The sequence below is a fragment of the Eumetopias jubatus genome, unplaced genomic scaffold, assembly GCF_037043125.1.
Source record: "Eumetopias jubatus isolate StellerSeaLion01/CBP00866 unplaced genomic scaffold, mEumJub1_p1.0 scaffold_13, whole genome shotgun sequence".
Taxonomy (NCBI): domain Eukaryota; kingdom Metazoa; phylum Chordata; class Mammalia; order Carnivora; family Otariidae; genus Eumetopias; species Eumetopias jubatus.
Genome location: NW_028274819.1, coordinates 53860793 through 53879541, shown reverse-complemented (window position 1 = coordinate 53879541; position 18749 = coordinate 53860793). Strand labels below are relative to the sequence as shown.

Sequence of the window (18749 nt, the reverse complement as noted above, 5' to 3'; positions counted from 1 at the left end):
TGTAGTTCGCCAGGGGCGGGGCTCCAAAGCCGCGGGATGTGCTGGGATTTGTAGTTTTCTTTGCTCTCAAGTCCAGGCCGGATTCCGGAAATAGTGACACCCCTTCTCTCTTCCCAGTGGTCCTCACACTTCCTTTTCCCGGGTCCTCAAGCGTGCCCTTGCGTGAGACTCCAGCCGACCGGGGCCAATCAGAGGGTGGCGCGTGGGGGCGGGGCCATAGTTTAAACTAATTGTGCGCTCACCGCGCTGGCGCGAGCCCGCGACAAATACGATCCCGCGGAAGCTTGAGGCGGAGCGGGAGCGCGCGGCAGGTAACCGGCGCGGGCCCGCGGCTGGCGTTCGGTTTGGGCGCCCGCAGGGATGCCGGGGCCTAAAGGGGGTGCTGGAGAGGCGGGTGCGAGCGGAAGGCCTCCTTCATAACCTGCTCTGACTGGGGAGAATCTATCGGGGGTAAGGTTTGTGAGGAGGGGGGCATGTCCGGGGGGGAGGAGGTGCTGGCGTGCCTAGGGGGAGGGTCTGTTTGGGGGCGTGTCTGTGGAATTCTGTCTGCAACCGGGTCGGGTCGGTGGGGGTGGGGGGCGGCTAGTGCGTGTTCCTGAAATGCTTGTGACCCAGAGGTCCCAGGGAAGTCTCCGCCTATTATTGTTAACAATAGCAGTAGTAATACTAGTAGTAAACATTTTCCGAGCACCGGCTACGTTTCAGACATTGTGCCACACCCTTTACATGGATCATTTTTAAATATTCCTAATTGTCCTATTATCCTTTATTACAGATGGGGAAACAGGTATTTTATAGTGTTTACTTGGTCAGGATTACATAGCTAGTGCATGGTTGGCGTAAATAAAGAGTGGGGGGTAAGGGGCTGTGTGGGGGTGCGCGTTGTCTTGGACGAGTCACCTAATTTATTTTGAGCCTCATTTCCCAAACGTAAACAATGAACTTACCTGCCTTACCTACTTCTTAGGGTTGTTCTGAGGGCCAGATCAGTTAAGTTGTTTCGTGGAAGCATCTTGGAATGTACAAATATATGACTGTAAGTTACTGTGTGAAGGTTGTGGGTGGGAAAGAGCGTAACTGGCTTGATGATGCCTCCTGTGGACGTCCTCTCTTGCTTAGGCCCCAGGGGAGTGCTTCTCATCTGGTATTGGAAGAGTGTCTGCATGTTTGCCCTTCTAGAGACAGTGTCTTTTGTCCCCGTATCCTGATGCCTAGGCAGGTATGAGTGAAACATGTCATGGCTATTAATGCATGCTTTGAAAGGAATGAGCTTTCGTGGACTGAAAGGAAATAGGAGCCTGGCTTTCCCATCTTCATTTAGTGGCTTTTGAACCTCTGTATTCTATCTTTTTGCCTGGAATGGCACTGCCTTCTAAAAATGTGATATTTACTTGCTTTAATCCGTGTTTCCCTCTCTCTGGTGTCTGTTGCCTGGTCCTGTATGTCCAAAGTTCTGGAATGTCAAAAGTGTGTTACTCTGTGGTGGACAGAAACCTTGGATAAGGGAAATGGGGCTACCTTGCGGAGCTATTTACTGCTGTGAATATATGGGAACCCAGAAGGAACATTCAGACTGAGTAAGGTAGCTGTCCATCATCAAGGATGAGTGTATGTGTTCCCTCCCTCTCTGTTCCTGTATGGTTCTCCTTGTAGAGGAAGAAGCACATAGTTCTCTGTAAAAGCTTCCAGAGTACTCTTTTCTTGGCCCAAGTTCAAGCAAATGGTGACTAATTGTAATGCCTGATTCTTAATCTATGCCAAAGCTGTACTCCCCCAAAGCTAAAAGGTCTTACCTGAAAGCTCATTTAAAAATTTCTATTTAGAATGTTCTTTTTTTTTATTTATGGAATATGGGAGTGAGAAGAATGCCTTGAACTAGTACTTGAGTTCTAGAACTGTTAGGATGGGGGGAAAGCCCTGCCACAGGTGGCTAAGCAGAGCTGATGGGGAATGTTTTGACAGCTGTGTCTAATTGATTAACACCCTATGGTCAGTAAGTATGTTGGGGGTCACTTATTTCAGCCTCTTACCCAGTGTTACACTAAACATATCAAAAGGTGTTGTCCGAACTCAAAAGGAGCACTTCCAATGATGAGACCACTCCCAAAGGCAATCCATTTCAATATTGAACAATTCTAAGTAATAATCATTGTTATTGTAGTCTAACAGTATTGTTTTGTGCTTTCAGTGATTAATTTCATTTTACCCTTATATGCTTTTTGTTTTTTCACCATTCTTGCATTTTATTCCTTTTGTGTTAAATAGATGAATATATCCTTCAGATGTTTTCTTCAGTGAGAGTCAGTTAGTGGTAAACACTGTGTGGAAACATCTTTTATCTTCTCTTCAGTCTTGATAGTTTAGCTGGGTACTAAGTTTCCAATTATTTTCTCTCAGCATTTTGAAAATGTTATTTTACTGAAATTCTGACTTTTTGTTGTTACTTTTGAGAACTATGCTCACAATTTAACTATCATTTTATTGTAGGTAACCTGCATTTTTCTCTGGTTGTTTTAAAGATCTTACTGTTTGTGTTCTGCAGTTTCATTATATGGTGTGGATTTAATTGTATCCTCTTGGGAGCTTATAGTGATTTCTCAATCTGAGATTCCATACCTTGCATAAATTTTGTAGAAAAATTTGCAGTCATTCCGTTTTTAAATAGTGCCTCTCCCAGATCCCGTATTTTAACTTGTGTTGGGCTTTTTTATTCTGTCCTCCACATCTCTTCTTATCTTTCATAATTTCTCTTTCTGTGTTACCTCTGAGTAATTTCTTTAAATCTATCTCCTAGCATACTAATTGACTCTTCAGCTAGAACTAATTTACTTTGCGTGTGTGTGTGTGTGTGTGTGTGTGTGTGTGTGTTTAGGGTGGGAGGGGCAGAGGGAGAGGGAGACAGAGGATCTTAAGCAGGCTCCACGCCCAGTGCAGAGCCTGATGAGAGCGGGATCTCATGACCCTGAGATCAAGAGTTGGTTGCTGAACGGACTGAGCCACCCAGGTTCCCTGAGTTCTTCTCTTCATTAGCTAACTTTTTCAGTTTTAGAAGTACTCTTTAGTTCATTTTTAAATCTGCCTCTTTGTTTTCTATGGTATCTTGTTTTTGTCTCATTTTTTTTTTCTTTTATTTTTATTAACATATAATGTGGGGCGCCTGGGTGGCTCAGTCGTTAAACGTCTGCCTTCAGCTCAGGTCATGATCCCAGGGTCCCGGGATTGAGCCCCGCATCTGGCTCCCTGCTCGGCAGGAAGCCTGCTTCTCCCTCTCCCACTACCCCCTCTTGTGTTCCCTCTCTCGCTGTATCTCTCTCTGTCAAATAAATAAAATCTTAAAAAAAAAAACAACAATGTATTTGTTTCAGGGGTACAGGTCTGTGATTCATCAGTCTTACACAATTCACAGCACTCACCATAGCACATACCCTCCCCAATGTCCATCACCCAGCCACCCCATCCTCCCACCCCCCTCCACTCCAGCAACCCTTAGTTTGTTTCCTGAGATTAAGAGTCTCTTGTGGTTTATCTCCCTCTCTGGTTTCATCTTGTTTCATTTTTCCCTCCCTTCCCCCTGTGATCCTCTCATGTTTTCAATTCGTATAATAATTTTAAATAAACTTGTAGTCTCTATCATGTTCAATTTTCTGACGTTTTTATGGGTATGATCCTGCCATTTGTTTTAAACTGACTCTTGCCCATGATGAATTGTTTCCTCAAGTATGTAGTAGTTTTGGATTGTAAGTTCATATTCAAAGGAGCATCATTTATGGTAGTCTTATGTAGCATGGATTGAGGTCAGTTCTCTCAAGAGCAGTTTCTTTTCTTTTTTTCCAGTGTTAAGTCAACTTTGCTTAGGCATAATTTATGTACAATAAACTCTATTTAAAGTGAAAAGTGTTTTGACAGATGTATACACCTATAAAAAGCTGCCACAAAGTATAGAGCAGTTCTGTCATGCCCCAAAGTTTCTGCATGCTTCTTTATAGTCCATGTTTCCCTTCACCTTGGCTCAGGAACTTTTTTTTTTTTGAGTTTTTTTTTTTTTTTTTTGAGAGAGAGAGAGAAGGAGTAGGGGGAGGGGCAGAAGGACACTCCCTGCTGAGCAGGGAGTCCGATGTGGGGCTTGTCCTGGGACTCCCTGGAAGCCAAAGGCAGTTGCTTAACCAACTGAGCCCCCAGGTGCCCTGCTCAGGAACTGTTGTAGATTAATTTGCATTTTCTAGAATTTCATGTAAGTTAAATCATGTAGTGTGTATTCTTGGGCCTAATTTCTTTCACATAGCATAATGCATGTGAGATTTATCCATTTAGTTGCATATATCAGTAATTTGTTGCTTTCTGTTGCTATATAGTATTCTGTTGTATGGTTATATCATGTAATGTTGTTTATTCACTGTTGATGGACTTTTGGTTTGTTTCCAGTTTTTGGCTATTGTGAATAAAATTGCTATGAGCACTCATGTACAAATATTTGAGGATTTGTGTATTTTGCTTTTCAGAGTGGAATGGCTGGGTTGTATGGCAGTTGTATATTTAACTTTTTAAGAAATTACCAGTTTTCGAAAGTGGTAGTACCATTTTAGTGGTATGTGAGAGCTCCATTTGCTTCATATTCTTTTTTTTTTAAGATTGTATCTAATTATATATTTATTGAGAGAGAGCTTGTGCAGGTGCACACGCTCAAGCAGGGGGAGGGACAAAGAGAGAGTGAAAAAGGATCTCAAGCGGACTCTGCTGTGAGTGCAGGGCTCGATATCACCACCCTGAGATCATGACCTGAGCCGAAATCAAGACTCAGATGCTTAACTGACTGAGCCACCAGGTGCCCCTTGCTGTATATTCTTACCAATACTTGGTATTGTCAGCCTTTTAATATTAGCCATTTTCATGGAGGTATAGTAGTATCTCATCATGGTTTTAATTTGCATTTTCCTGATGACTGATGATGTTGAACATCTTTTCACATATTTATTGGCCATTCATTACATCTCCTGGAGAACTTTGTGGTTGCTTCTGTTGGGCACTCAAGGCTATTCCCAACTTGGGACCAAAATGTATGCAATTTATCTCTACTCATAGGTTTCCAGGCCACAAGCTTACGCCACAAAACAACTATGGTTTTGAATTCCTAGGAGGGTTTTTCCTCCTACTTCACTGGGTGAGCAAGGTAAGCTTCCTTATTTTCCTGGTCTGTCTTTTTATTGAATGCCTCAGCCTTTATACAAGGATCTCAGTTGCTCTTTGTAGGCTCAAAATCTTTCGCCTGGACAATGAGGAGGTTATAAACTCTTTACACGGTTAGCAGAGCTATGCTGTCAGGTCACACTGTTCCTGGGATTTCCCTTACTTTCTCATGAGCTCAGTTTATCTGTGTATCAGTTAGGATCCAATCAGGAAAGTAGAAACCACACATAGCTATTTTAAGAGTGAACTCAGTAAATGGAATTAGTTTAAACCCTTGTAGGAGGGCTGAACAAGCAAAAAGGGAATCTTAAAGTAACTTTGATGTAATAACTGCATTAAACAGCTACCTCATCTAGGACTGAAAAAGAAAGGGAGGAAAGATTGGAGTTATTAGAGCCTAGAAGTCTGAAGGGTTCTGGAGGAACTACGCCCTGATTCTTGGAGGAGAGGGTGTTGCCTGGTGCTGCTGGTTTCTCAGGTGCTCATAGGAAGGGAAGGGCCTGGAGGAGTCAGGTTTGGTTGAGCTCTGCCCAGCTGGTGCTGGTGCCTCTGAGGGGGTGCAGTGAGGCTGGTTCTGGGAGTTTAGAGAGAAGTGGGAAGGAACCAACTGCTGTTGTCAAGAAACAGCAAGCCATAGGAAGGAGGAAGTTCCATTTTCCCTTTAGCACCTCATATTGACAGAGCCTAACTGGAAGCTAGCTGGCAGAGGTGAAATGGGGTTGGCGAAGTCCAAGCCCCAGTGTCACAGAGCAGAGTATAACAGGGTAGGTATGGAGCTGAGGGACAATAACTTAATTGGTGTAATCTAAAAGGACGTTTATTATATTTTCCCAAGCATTTCCAGGTGTATTTAGTAGGAAGATTTTCAGGTTATCTTATTTTTCATATCAACAGTCATAGCAATAGCTAACGTTCTTTTTTTTTTTAAGATTTTATTTATTTATGGGCGCCTGGGTGGCTCAGTTGGTTAAGCGACTGCCTTCGGCTCAGGTCATGATCCTGGAGTCCCGGGATCGAGTCCCACATCGGGCTCCCTGCTCAGCAGGGAGTCTGCTTCTCCCTCTGACCCTCTTCTCTCTCGTGCTCTCTATCTCTCATTCTCTCTCTCCCAAATAAATAAATAAAATCTTAAAAAAAAAAAGATTTTATTTATTTATTTGAGAGAGGGAGATAGAGCAGGAACACAAGCGGGGGGAGTGGGAGAGGGAGAAGCAGGCCTCCCGCTGAGCAGGAAGCCTGATGCGGGGCTGGATCCCAGGACCCTGGGATCATGACCTGAGCTGAAGGCAGACAGTTAACAACTGAGGTACCCAGGCGCCCCTAACGTTCTTCCCCCCCCCCCCCCCCGGTATATACTCTGAGCCAGGCACTATTCTAAGCACTTTACATGAACTGCTTCCCAAAGTTCTATGAGGTAAATACTATCATTATTACTATTCCCTTTTAACAGGCAAGTAAACTGAGCCACAAATAAATCAGTCCACTCAAAGCCATACAGTTTGTAAGTGGTGGAGTTGGTGTTCTAATCCAAGTATTCTGCGTTCCATAACCCACATTCTTTTTTTTTTTTTTTTTTAAGATTTTATCTATTTATTTGACAGACACAGCAAGAGAGGGAACACAAGCAGGGGGAGTGGGAGAGGGAGAAGCAGGCTTCCCGCCAAGCAGGGAGTCCAATGTGGGGCTTGATCCCACCCTGGGCCATGACCTGAGCCGAAGGCAGTTGCTTAACGACTGAGCCACTCAAGCGCCCCCCACATTCCTTTTTTTTTTTTAAGATTTTATTTTTGACAGAGAGAGTGTACAAGCAGGGGAAGCAGCAGGCAGAGAGGGAGAAGCAGGCTCCCTGCTTAGCAGGGAGCCCTATGGCCTCCCACATTCTTAATTTCTTTATTATGCTGAAAGTCTTTCCCCATGTCCAACCAAAATCTATCTTCCTATAATTTCTATTCAGTAGTTCTGGTTTTGTCTTCTTGCAAGAAAACACATAAGTTTTTCTCTTCATGCATGACAAGCATGCATATATTTGAAAAAAAGTTTTCATGTTCGCCCTGCTAAACTTCTGTAGTTCTTCCCTCACGTTTGCCAGGACATGACTTTTAGATCTTTCACCACAGTTGTTGTCATTCTTCACTGCATATACTCTGACTTTGCTCTTTAAATGTGGGACACAGAGTTGTCACACATCCTGATCCTGTGTTGATGTTTTGGGTAGCTCTGTTACATTCATGGTTCATTAAGAGCGTAACAGCCTCTCCTCCACCTCCCACTATAGGCAGCTTGCTCCCTCCCCTGCCCCAAAGGCAGCCTTTTTTTTTTTTTTTTTTTTTTAAGATTTTTACTTATTTATTTGACAGACTGCGAGAGAGGGAACGCAAGCAGGGGGAGTGGGAGAGGGAGAAGCGGGCCTTTTGCTGTGCAGGGAGCCTGATGCGGGGCTGGGGCTCGATCCCAGGACACTGGGATCTGACCTGAGCTGAAGGCAGACACTTAACGACTGAGCCACCCAGGTGCCCTGAAAGGCAGCCTTTTAAATAAGAACTGCTGAACCAGGTCTCTACCATCTTGTATTAGTTTGATTTCTTTTATTGTGAATGCAAGCGTTTATATTTAATCCTATTAAATTGTATTGTGTTGGTTTTGGTAACTGTTGAGATCTTTTTTGCCAGAGCAAATCTAAAAACATTGTATTTTCTGTCCTTCACAGTTTATAATTCCAAAGCTTGACAAGCAGGCTTTATATGTTTTCATTCTGTCTTTGGTAAAAAGGCTAAAAATGGTAGGTTTGAGAAGCAAGCTCTGTATTACACCACTTTAGATCTTCAGCTGATGGAAATTTGGGAGGGATAGTTTTGATTATTCTTTCTGCTAAATTGGTGGAGGAGCTATCTGGAAAGGGCAAAATCTTGGCTGTCAATGAGGGGAGGAGAGAGTCAAGGTTAAGGGTTGGCCATTGGGCAGTCAGTCACCCTAATAAGGGACCACTTGGCAGAAGTAAAATGATCTGGTGGCCGTAGAAGGGAAAGAGGGCATATTGCACAGCATGCTCCTGAGTTGAGGCCTCTGTTGACAGCTGTGTCAGCTGCCCTTTCTGTCCTATTTAAGGGCTGATTTCTTTGAAGCCAGTGCAGGAAATGCCAGTGATTCAGCCTTGCAGATTTCTTCTGCCTTACTGCAGCTGAGGACTGGTTTATATGGTGAGGAGTAAAGACTGTGTATACTTCAGACATATTTTTTTGATCACTTGGTGCCTTACTGTGACTGGCCAGAGACACTTGTTTTGCAGGCTGTCAAGTTTTTGGTACTCTATGACAAGGTGGATGCAATGTGACCCTAGCTCTTGGTCCTTTGTGGGTAGCAACTGTATTCTGCCCTGTAAGTGGGCATTTGTCAAGTGTCTCTGACTGCTGGATGGCCTCAGTGAAGGGCGAGGTAATAATAGCTTTTATTACCTACTTTTCTACCCTTCCTGTGGTGTGATGGTGTGAGTGTGAAGGAAACCTCTTGTTCCCTAAGAGTTTGCCACTGTACCCCTCATGAACTGTTGCAAAGTGGACCCTGTGTGGTTGCTGACCTCCAAAGCCCAGTTTCCTTAGGTAGTGAGCAAATAAGTAATGAGTGCCTGTTTTATCTCTCAAAGAGCTGAGTATGTAAAGAAGTGTGTAATACAGGATTTTCCTCCTCACCAACTGTTCAAACCTACAGATACTTTATAGGAATAATAAATATTTGTATACGCTTGTATAAGTTCAAACCTATTGATACTTTACAAGAAAAATATAACAAATACACTCTTCACCTGGATTCACCAATTGTGAACATTTTGTTGCATTTGCTCTCTGTCCTTCATTTTCTGACACTTTGGACTGTTACATGTGAACATCATGTTACTTCATCCTAAATATTTCAGCAGTGTTTCCTAAAAACAAGACTATCTTCCTGTATAACCACAATACACTTAGCACTCAGGAAATTTAATATTGATTCAGTACATCCAATGTATTGTTCAGATTCCTCAAATTTTCCCAGTGATGTCTTTTAATAGACTTTTTTTCAAATTAGCCTTCATTGAAGGATCGTGCTTACATTTAGGTGCCATGATTTTGTCATGCCCCTTGAACAATTCTCTAATCTCTTAATCTTGAATTTTTTCTTTCTTTTTTTTTTTAAGATTTTATTTATTTATTTGACAGAGACAGACACAGCAAGAGAGGGAACACAAGCAGGAGGAGTGGGAGAGGGAGAAGCAGGCTTCTGGCAGAGCAGGGAGCCCGATGCAGGGCTTGATCTCAGGACCCTGGGATCATGACCTGAGCCGAAGGCAGACGCTTAACGACTGAGCCACCCAGGCGCCCCAGGAGTATTAATAATTATTTAAGAGGTTATTGTAATGCTGAAGGTGAAGTATTGCATACATATTTGAATTAAAATATTTGAATGCCTTTAGGTGGGGACAGTACTCTGGGTTTTACCATATGCTCCCCTGGAGAATCCATTTCTTTTACCTGCCTGAAGGTATTTGAATTTACCACTGCTGGATAACTGAAGGCATGGAGATGAGAGAGGCTCATGCAGAGAGAAGTGGGAAGACTGGCTTGATCAGTTCAGCGTGTACACTGGAATAGTGGGAAATAAGGTTGAATAAATGACTTAAAGGCCATATAATGGAGGATTTCAAAAATTAAGCCCGATAATTTAGGTATGATGCTTTAGGCAGAAGAAAGCCATGGAAGGTTTTTGAGTAGGAGAAACACACTTGGGAATGAAAGTGGTATGGAGCCTCCTGAGGAAGGACCTTTCCTGGTTTGGAGACCAGAATCCTAATAGGGCAGGGCCTTCCCAGTGCTGACCAAAGTGGGTGGGGGTGGGGGTGTGGTGTGGTATGGTTTGGCAATCTTGCCACAGGAGGCCAGAATTTCTGCCCCAGTGACTCTTCCTGCACTTCGACTGACTCACCCCATTGACCTAGGTTGCGTGGCTTCCCTTCCGGTTGCTGTCTGATCTACAGAACGCTGGAGCTGCCCAGAATGATATGAGGCTGAGCTGACCAACAGTGGGTGGGATAGGAGAATGAACAAGCATTCCTGTCCCTTTTCCCCTTCCCTGGGTAGATGCTAATTCTAAGCCAGACTGCCAGGGATCTCTTTGTCCAGGTCTGAGGAAGCTGTCTACCAGGAGGTAAATTCAGGATGGTTCCTGCCCTCTCTGGTTTTTCATAGATTAGCTTTTTCCTGAACAGAAGCTTTACTATTTTCTTTTTTCCTGATTCATGTTCTTCATAGTAACTTTTGGTTAACTTGAGGCACATGGGTTACTGCAGGAGGTAGGAAGACAGGTTTAATAGATATATTCTTAGTGTGTGTGTGTGGGGGGTGTCCAGAGGTTTCACTGATCCCTGCTCTGAGGTAGATTATCCAGAACTTTTGTGAGCTACATACTAAACAATGGCTCATACCCATAGGGGCGATTACAGAGAGACATCCTGGTCTTAAGCCATCATTTCTCAGCTACTGGGTTTCAGAACCATTGTGGTGTACTTTAGTGTCCCAAGTTATTTCCTTTCCCTTTGAAAGACAGCAGTAAGGAATACAGAAGGGGGAGGGGTATGGATTAGGAAATGTTTGTGGATTATCTGAAAAGTCAGGGTGACTAGGTTTATAGTCCTGACTGTTGCTAACCAGCTATGTGACTAGAGTCAAATTGCCTAACCTCAGTGGACTGAGTGTTCTCATATGTAAAAATGAACAGTTTGGATTGTATGATCTGGAAGATTTCTTTCAGGGTCAAAATTTATGATTATATAATGTGATTGTAAAGTAATATAATTAATATGTCACATATATTGCACATATCTTGTCCCCTTAGTTGTAGTTGTGGGACCCTTAATATTTGTAAGTTTGCCCTCAAAGTAATTGTGTTCTCAGCCTTTGTATTTATTATGGTGATGCTGCCAATGCTCAGAATATTTTTGGCTTCTAAGCCAATCTTTTGGATATCCTCAGAAGTAGCAAATCGTCACTCTTGCTTGGTGGATTCAGTTTTTGAAAACAGCTAAAAGATATTGTGAGCCAAAGAGTGAAGCAAGGCAGTGCATTTTTTAGTGAAGAATGACATGTAAACACTAAGACTTAATTTATGTGTGTGTGTCTCACATGGCGTAGACTTTAAAGGCAGTTTCCGATGGAGTGTTTCATAAATGTTTTGAGTGATAGTAATATTGTTAGAATAAGTAACTTCCTACAGGGACTATTTTGACTGCAGTTTTCATTTGATTTAATAAGATTGGAGGCGCGGTGGCTCAGTTGTTAAGCGTCTGCCCTCGACTCAGGTCATGATCCCAGGGTCCTGGGATCGAGCCCCACATTGGGCTCCCTGCTCCATGGGAAGCCTGCTTCTCCCACTCCCCCTGCTTGTCCTCCCTCTCTCACTGTGTCTCTCTCTGTCAAATAAATAAATAAAATCTTTAAAAAAAAATAAGATTGGAAATGTTTGTTTATGTATTTATTTTTAATTTTTTTAAGTTTTTATTTTTATTTATTTGACAGAGAGCAAGAGCCAGAATGCAAGCAGGGGGGATGGGAGAGGGAGAAGCAGGCTTCCCACGGAGCAGGGAGCCCAGTGCGGGGCTCGATCCCAGTACCCTGGGATCGTGACCTGAGCCAAAGGCAGTTGCTTAACAACTGAGCCACCCAGGCACCCCTGGAAATGTTTGTTTAAAAAGGTGCCACTTCCTTTATACTCACTGTGCTTATTTGCTTGCTTCTAGGCCGTGGTGACTAGATAGTTTGAGAAAATTTGCCTTTCTCCTGGTAGTCCTCCCAAATCACAAATGTGATTTGAGGACCAAAAAGGATTGGAACATGCTGCTGTAGGATACTGCAGCTGTGGGGGCGTTTGCAGTCCCATCTCCAAAAAACTCAGGCACAGGTCCTTCTGGCTGCAGCACCCACTGCGCACCAGCATGCCAGAGCCCATCACATGGTGTGGCTGATGCAGACAGTTTGGTAGCTCCAGTCTTTTTGTGGGAGAAATGATATATCGAGTCACTTCATTATTTTTTTTTTTTGTCAGCAGTTGGGTTTGAGAAAGGGTGAGGATGGGCACGGAGATGGGAAGAGGGAAAACAGAGAGCCTATCTTGAATGCATTTGAAATAGGCTAATTGGTGTACCCTGGAATCTGTTCCTGGAAATGGTGGTCTTGTTGATAACTAGTCAGTAAAATAAGGTATTCGGCAGTGTGGTCAAAGGATTCTGTCACTAAGTCACTATATGATCGTTTGCAATTCTTTCTTACTCTAGGTCTTGTTTAACTGATTTTGATATTGAAAAAGTTCCATACTAAGAGTTCTAGATCTGAAAACAGGTAGGCCTAAAGAGATTTGAGGTGGGAAAATATCTACTTGTAAATTCTTGACTATTAGATTAGGGGGTAGGAGTGGAATTCCTTTTTAGCCGCTAAGTTGTAGTGATTTTGCTTTCTACATGCAGTCACAGCTGAGTGATCAAACATGAAGTAGCTGTTTAATGGGAAGCAGGCACTAGGAGCTTTCTCCTGAAAAACAATCACAGGACATGCTGGTCCTGAGAGAAGTCATTCCCTGGTAGGACCTATTGTTTGAAGGAGTTGGAGGTGAATTTCATCAAAATGGACAGTGTAGATATTGTGATTTAGGAGATTTAGAGACTTTGTTCCCTACTGTGGTTAATTTCAAGTCTTTCTTTAAAGGGATTCTCTTAATGATTGATGCAATGGGATTCATTTAGAGAAAAAGCCCCAGGTAACCACAATTAGAAGTTAAAAGGCCAAGAGCAGAGCCAGTTGCTGGAGAGAAAGTGGCCTAATCAGTTGCTCTTTGACACTTAGATCCTATAGTGGCCCCAAGGAGAGAATAGGCTGCTTGGTGAGCTCACTAGGCTGGGAGATCTGAGCTCCAAACAGAGGAGGAGGTGACCTGTAGAATCCACACCTCTTAATCTTCCAATTCCTCTTCTTTCCCTCAGTGCCCTTTAGTTTTAATTAGGATTGTGTAAACACAGTTTGCCAGTCCCCTTAAAGTGGCAGGCCCATGACGTTTTCTGTTGGTCACTTTAAATTAGAGGGATTGTCCTCCTTTGACACTTCGGCTTCGCTGGCTGCCTCACTGAAAGAATTCATTAGATTAGGGCCAGTTGGCTGTTAGTCAGGCAACATTATTTAGTACCTACTGTGTGCAAGCATTGTACTGAGATGCAGCTGGTAGGTGAATGAGAGGGCTTCTGTTCTCCAGAAGCTTAGTCAAGTGAAAATATTTGTAGTTAGTGTAGACCCAAAGAGGAATGGAATAAAGTGTGTAGAGGAACAAGCAATATTGGGAACACGTAGAGGGGAGAACAGTTGTTTTTGAATTGGGAGAACAAGGAGAGCTTCTGAAGAGAGAAGGCATTTGAACCAGGTTATAAAAGGTGAATTAGCCGTTCAGTAGGTTTAGAAGAAAGAGCATTTTGGAGGAGGTCACAGCATGTTTGGGAGAAGCAGAGAGCATATTTTAGAAAAGTATTCCTGAGATAGAGGATGTTTTAGAGGTATGAGCTGGAGATAGGCCGGAAAGGAAGTTTGATGGTTATATCTTAACTTTAAGTGTCATGTTAAGGGATACGGATTTTATTCTGCATGGAGTTAGCTGTTGAATTTTTTTAAGTTTATTTTTTTTTAGTAATCTCTGCACCCAACACAGTGCTTGAACTCACAACCCAGAGATCAAGAGTTACAAGCTCTTCCGACTAAGCCAGCCAGACACACCCTGAATTTTTTATTTTTTTAAGGTTTATTTATGAGAGAGAGAGGGAGAGAGAGCGAGCACTGCAGGAGCTGGGGGAGGGGCAGAGGGACAGGGAGAAACAGATTCCCTGCTGAACAGGGAGCCCTTTGCAGGGCTCCATTCCAGGACCCTGGCATCATGACCCAAGCTGGAGGCAGCCGCTCAACTGACTGAGCCACCCAGGCTCCCTGTTTTGTTTTTTTAACTAGGCTCCAGGCCCAGCATCCAGCCCAACGCAAGGCTTGAACTCATGACCCTGAGATCAAGACCTGAGCTGAGATCAAGAGTGAGATGCTTAACCAACTGAGCCACCCAGGCGCCTGGCCCCCTGAATGTTTTTGATGTGAGGAATAACATGATCCAACCCATGTTACTTAGGTCTTAGTCTATTTTCTTTCCTTTTTTTTTTTAATTTATTAGAGCGCGTGCACACTTGCGCATGGGGGGGAGGGGCAGAGGTAGAGAGAATCTTAAACAGACTCTGCAGTGAGCTTGGGCTCCTTGCATGGCTCAATCCCAGGACCCTGTTCCCAAGATCAGGGCCTGAGCGGAAACCGAGAGTAGGATGCTTAACCAGCTGTGCCACCCAGGCGCCCCTGTTTTCTTTAAGTGTAAGGTCTTAGATTTAAGGGTTGAGAAGGTGATGGTCCTGAGTCTTAGAGTATAAGGTTTGTCAGGTGTCTCACTATAACTTGATTCCTCAGTTACATTTACTAAAGCATCTCCAAAAACAAGAAGGCAGGAAATGATCGGCATTGTCCCTTTAGATTGAGCTTCTCTACACCCCAAAGATGAAGGTTTTCTTAGGTCTTCTTGCTAATGGGTTGCTTACTTCTGCTAATCCTGTGTACAGTCCTATACAAATTTCTGACAAAGGGTGGACTTTTAATTATACAGTAGAAACCGAAAATGTTTTTTGAATCTGATTGAGAAATAGTATATATTCATTGTAGGAAACAGGAAAAATATAGGAAAGGATAAAGAAGAAGACTAAATTATCCATAACCCCACTATCTGGAGAAAATCACTTATTCCCATTTTAGTATTTCTTTTCAGTGTTTTATACCTATGCATATTTCTGTTTTGCATAGTCCAAAGTCATATATTACCTATAATTTTGTATTCTGCTTCCCAGTTACCCTTGTTTTCATTGTATAAATTCATATAAATTTAAAATGTTGCTGAAACTATAAATATTGCTATATATGCTGTATAATAATCTATCATAGAGGATTTTAATAGTGCTTTCAGTTTTTCTATTTTAAACAGCACTGTAATGCTTTTATACAAATTATAAAAGTGATATATGTAACAAATAATCCCCTATACTTAACCCTTTATTCTAATCCTACTCTGCAGGGATAACCATTTTTATTTATTTTTATTTTATTTTTTTTAGATTTTATTTATTTTTCAGAGAGAGAGAGCACAAGCACACAAGCAGGGGGAGGGACAGAGGGAGAAGCAGGCTCCTGCTGAGCAAGGAGCCTGATGTGGGACTTGATCCCAGGACCTGGGGATCATGACCTGAGCTGCAGGCAGATGCTTAACCAACTGAGCCATTCATGTGCCCCATCTAAATTTCGTTTTAAGATGAGCCTCACTGTCTAAAATAGCCACTGTCAGTTGGACAAACAATCTCCATTAAGAAACTATTCTATAGATATTCAGTGTAAGTTATTGTTTTGTTTAGACCCAGGTAGTAAATATTTTAGGCTTTGCAGGCTGTGTAGTTGCAACTACAGTTGACCTTTGAACAACATGGGTTTGAACTGCATGGGTCCACTTATACAGGGATTTTTTTGATAAATACAGTACTGTAAATGTATTTTCTCATGATTTTCCTAGTAACATTTTCTTTAGCTTTATTGTTCGGTTACAGTATTAATACATATAACTTAACAAGATAGATGTTAATCAGTTGTTTATGTTATCGATAAGGTCTCCAGTCAATGGTGGCTATTAATAGTTAAGTTTTTGGGGTGTCAGAAGTTCTGCGTGAATTTTCAGTTGCATAGGGTGGTGGGGGCGGTTTGGCGCCCCTAATCTTTGCATTATTCAAGGGTCCACTCTGTTCACCTCTGCAGATCATAGTTTGTTGACCTTTGGATAGTGGGAAATATATTAGAATATAGTAGTCAGAAGGCCTGGCTGTTCAAAAACTATAGCATTTTTCTCAAGCTTTTTATTTATTTATTTTAAAGATATTTTTTATTTATTAGAGAGCGTGAGAGTGCGCACCAGCAGTGGTAGGGGCAGAGGGAGAGGGAGAAGCAGACTCCCTGCTAAGCAGACACCCTGTTGTGGGGCTCCATCCCAGGACCCCAGGGTCATGACTTGAGCTGAAGGCAGACGCTTAATTGACTGAGCCACCCAGGCACCCCCAAAGCTTTTTTAAAGTATGAGAAATCCATTATATACTAACATGGAAACATGTGAAATAAATTTTTAAGTGAAAAAGGCAAGTTGCAAAACAAAGCATACAGTATGATTACAGGTATGTAGACCAAACACACACTCTTTGTCTCTTTATTTACATACATGCATATATATATACACACATATATACACATATATGTATCTCTGTACATACACACACGTGTACGTGTGTGCATGCTTAGGAAAGGCTACAACAAACTTGTAACAGTAGTCACTCTGAGGAGGGGAGTGCCATTGGTGAATGTGGGTTAAGGTTTGGTGAATGGGGAGTTTTACATTTTACTCTCTATATTTCTGTATTATAATATTTCGTAGTGATAATGTATTATTTCTCCTTCCTACTTGTTTGGATAGCTGGTGGGCCTGTCTGCACTTGTCAGGGTCAGGAGTGTGACAAAGTAGGATGAATTCCACAAGCCAGCTCTTCCCACATCAGTTGAGTGGGAAGCAGCTGCTGAGTCCAGAACAAGGAGCACATGTATTGGGTGGGGGTGGGGGGTTGGGGGGTGGGGGGTGGGATTGCGCAGGTGGCTGGGAGAGGGAGCCAAGATAGGCCAATTTTAATTTACCAACAGTAAGTATCACATGTCCTGTCTTGACATTCTCCAAGTTGCTTTGCCTTCCTTTATCACACTGGGCCCTGAGGAAAATTCTATGAGCTAGTAAGGCAGGGTGATGACAAGAAAGGAAGCAATCAAAACATTGGATGACTAGAAAGTGTGTATATGGAAATTTTTTTCTTTCATTTAAAAAGAAATATGCACAAGGATATGCATTATGGCATTGTTTGAAATGGTAGATTGAAAATAGCTTTGTCCATCAGGAAAATATGTGAACACATTATGTTATATTCTTTATGTGGACTGTTACTATATAGCTTTTTTTTTTAAGATTTTATTTATTTATTTGACAGAGACAAAGCGAGAGAAGGAACACAAGCAGGGGGAGTGGGAGAGGGAGAAGCAGGTTTCCCACTGAGCAGGGACCCGGATGCGGGGCTCGATCCCAGGACACCTGAGCCGAAGGCAGACGCTTAACGACTGAGCCACCCAGGCGCCCCTATATAGCTTTTTAAAAGTATGAGTTAAAATTTTATTTACTGATACTGGGAATGTTCATGATAAATTATTAAGTGAGAAAAACAAGTTGCGGAGCAATGTTGAAGTGTAAACCAAGTTTTTTAAAATGGAGAATAATAAAAATCCTTAAATATAAAAATATATTTGTAGTTATGTTTTGGGGGCATGGAAAAATCTATTAGCATATCTTATCTTGTGGGAGGGCCTAGAGGGAAACAAAAAGGGGCTGAGAGATTACAAATTTTTTTTAGTCTAACTTTGTATTGCTTCATTGGTTTTAGAGAACAAGGAAAATAAACTTGGTCAAGCAAGAGGTGAAGTCTCCTATTTTTTCATCTTAATTGATTTTTAAGAGGTGCTTTTAATTTTTTTAGTGAGTTGATGAAGCAGAGAATTATGAAAGTAAAAAATAGAGTTAACATGTAAATCTTATCCTGGGTTTAGGGGGAGGTATCTGGGTAGTGGAAAGAGTCCCAGGAATCAGGGAACCAGCTTTGTAGTTCTCAACTTTCTGGTGTGTGAGCTTCAATTTAATAAGGTCACTTAACAACTGTTAAGCAGGGCCCCACTCTCTCCATCTCTAAATTGAAGAGCTTGTACCAGAGACAAGGATCTCCAAGGTCCTTTCTAGCCCTAATGCTCCAGGATCTATGATCCCACAGTTGAACTACCTTTTGAAGATTAGAACATTGTATTTTACTTATTTTTAAAATGCTTTGTTGCTGGGTTTTTTTGTTTTTTGTTTTTTTTTTACATTTTAACACTGAAATTAGGATGCATTTATAATTGGTGGCATCTTTCAATTGTTATTGGCTGTTTTTTCACACTTCTATTGTCTCTGAAATTGAGCTATCTTACTATTGATAGTATAGGATAGTTGCACTTTTCAGATGCATTTTTTTTTTCATTTACTATAATCTTGGTCCCTTCCTGGGCTTCCCTTGCTCCTGATTCCATCAGATTCCCTCACATCACCTAGACATTATGGGTAGGAACAAGTGGGTGAATATATTATTTGTGTGTGCAAGGATTTTGTGCATCCTTAACTGGTAGGTGCCCTTTATGTACCTCCTGCTTGAGAAGTCAAGTAAATATATATGTAGCCCTGAGACATCCAGCTTTGCTCCTGAATTTTGATTAGTCTATCTTAATTTTGCCTAGTGTTTGTTTGCTTTTTAATTAAAGTGTAACATACATACAGAGAAATGCATAAAGTGATGTAGCTCATGACTTGTCACAAAGTGAACA

At 42.1% G+C, this 18749-nt stretch overlaps 1 protein-coding gene across 4 annotated transcripts in view; it reads left to right on the top strand.

Moving 5' to 3' along the window:
- Positions 1-236: 236 nt before the first annotated feature.
- NUMA1 (nuclear mitotic apparatus protein 1) overlaps positions 237-18749 on the top strand; it is a 67176-nt gene continuing 48663 nt past the window's right edge. For 2 of the 4 annotated variants that reach the window (XM_088017700.1, XM_088017699.1), the window contains exons 1-2: positions 326-450; positions 5080-5167. The gene's annotated coding sequence lies outside the window, so the exon portion shown is untranslated. The other 2 variants (XM_088017703.1, XM_088017698.1) reach the window with 2 other exon arrangements.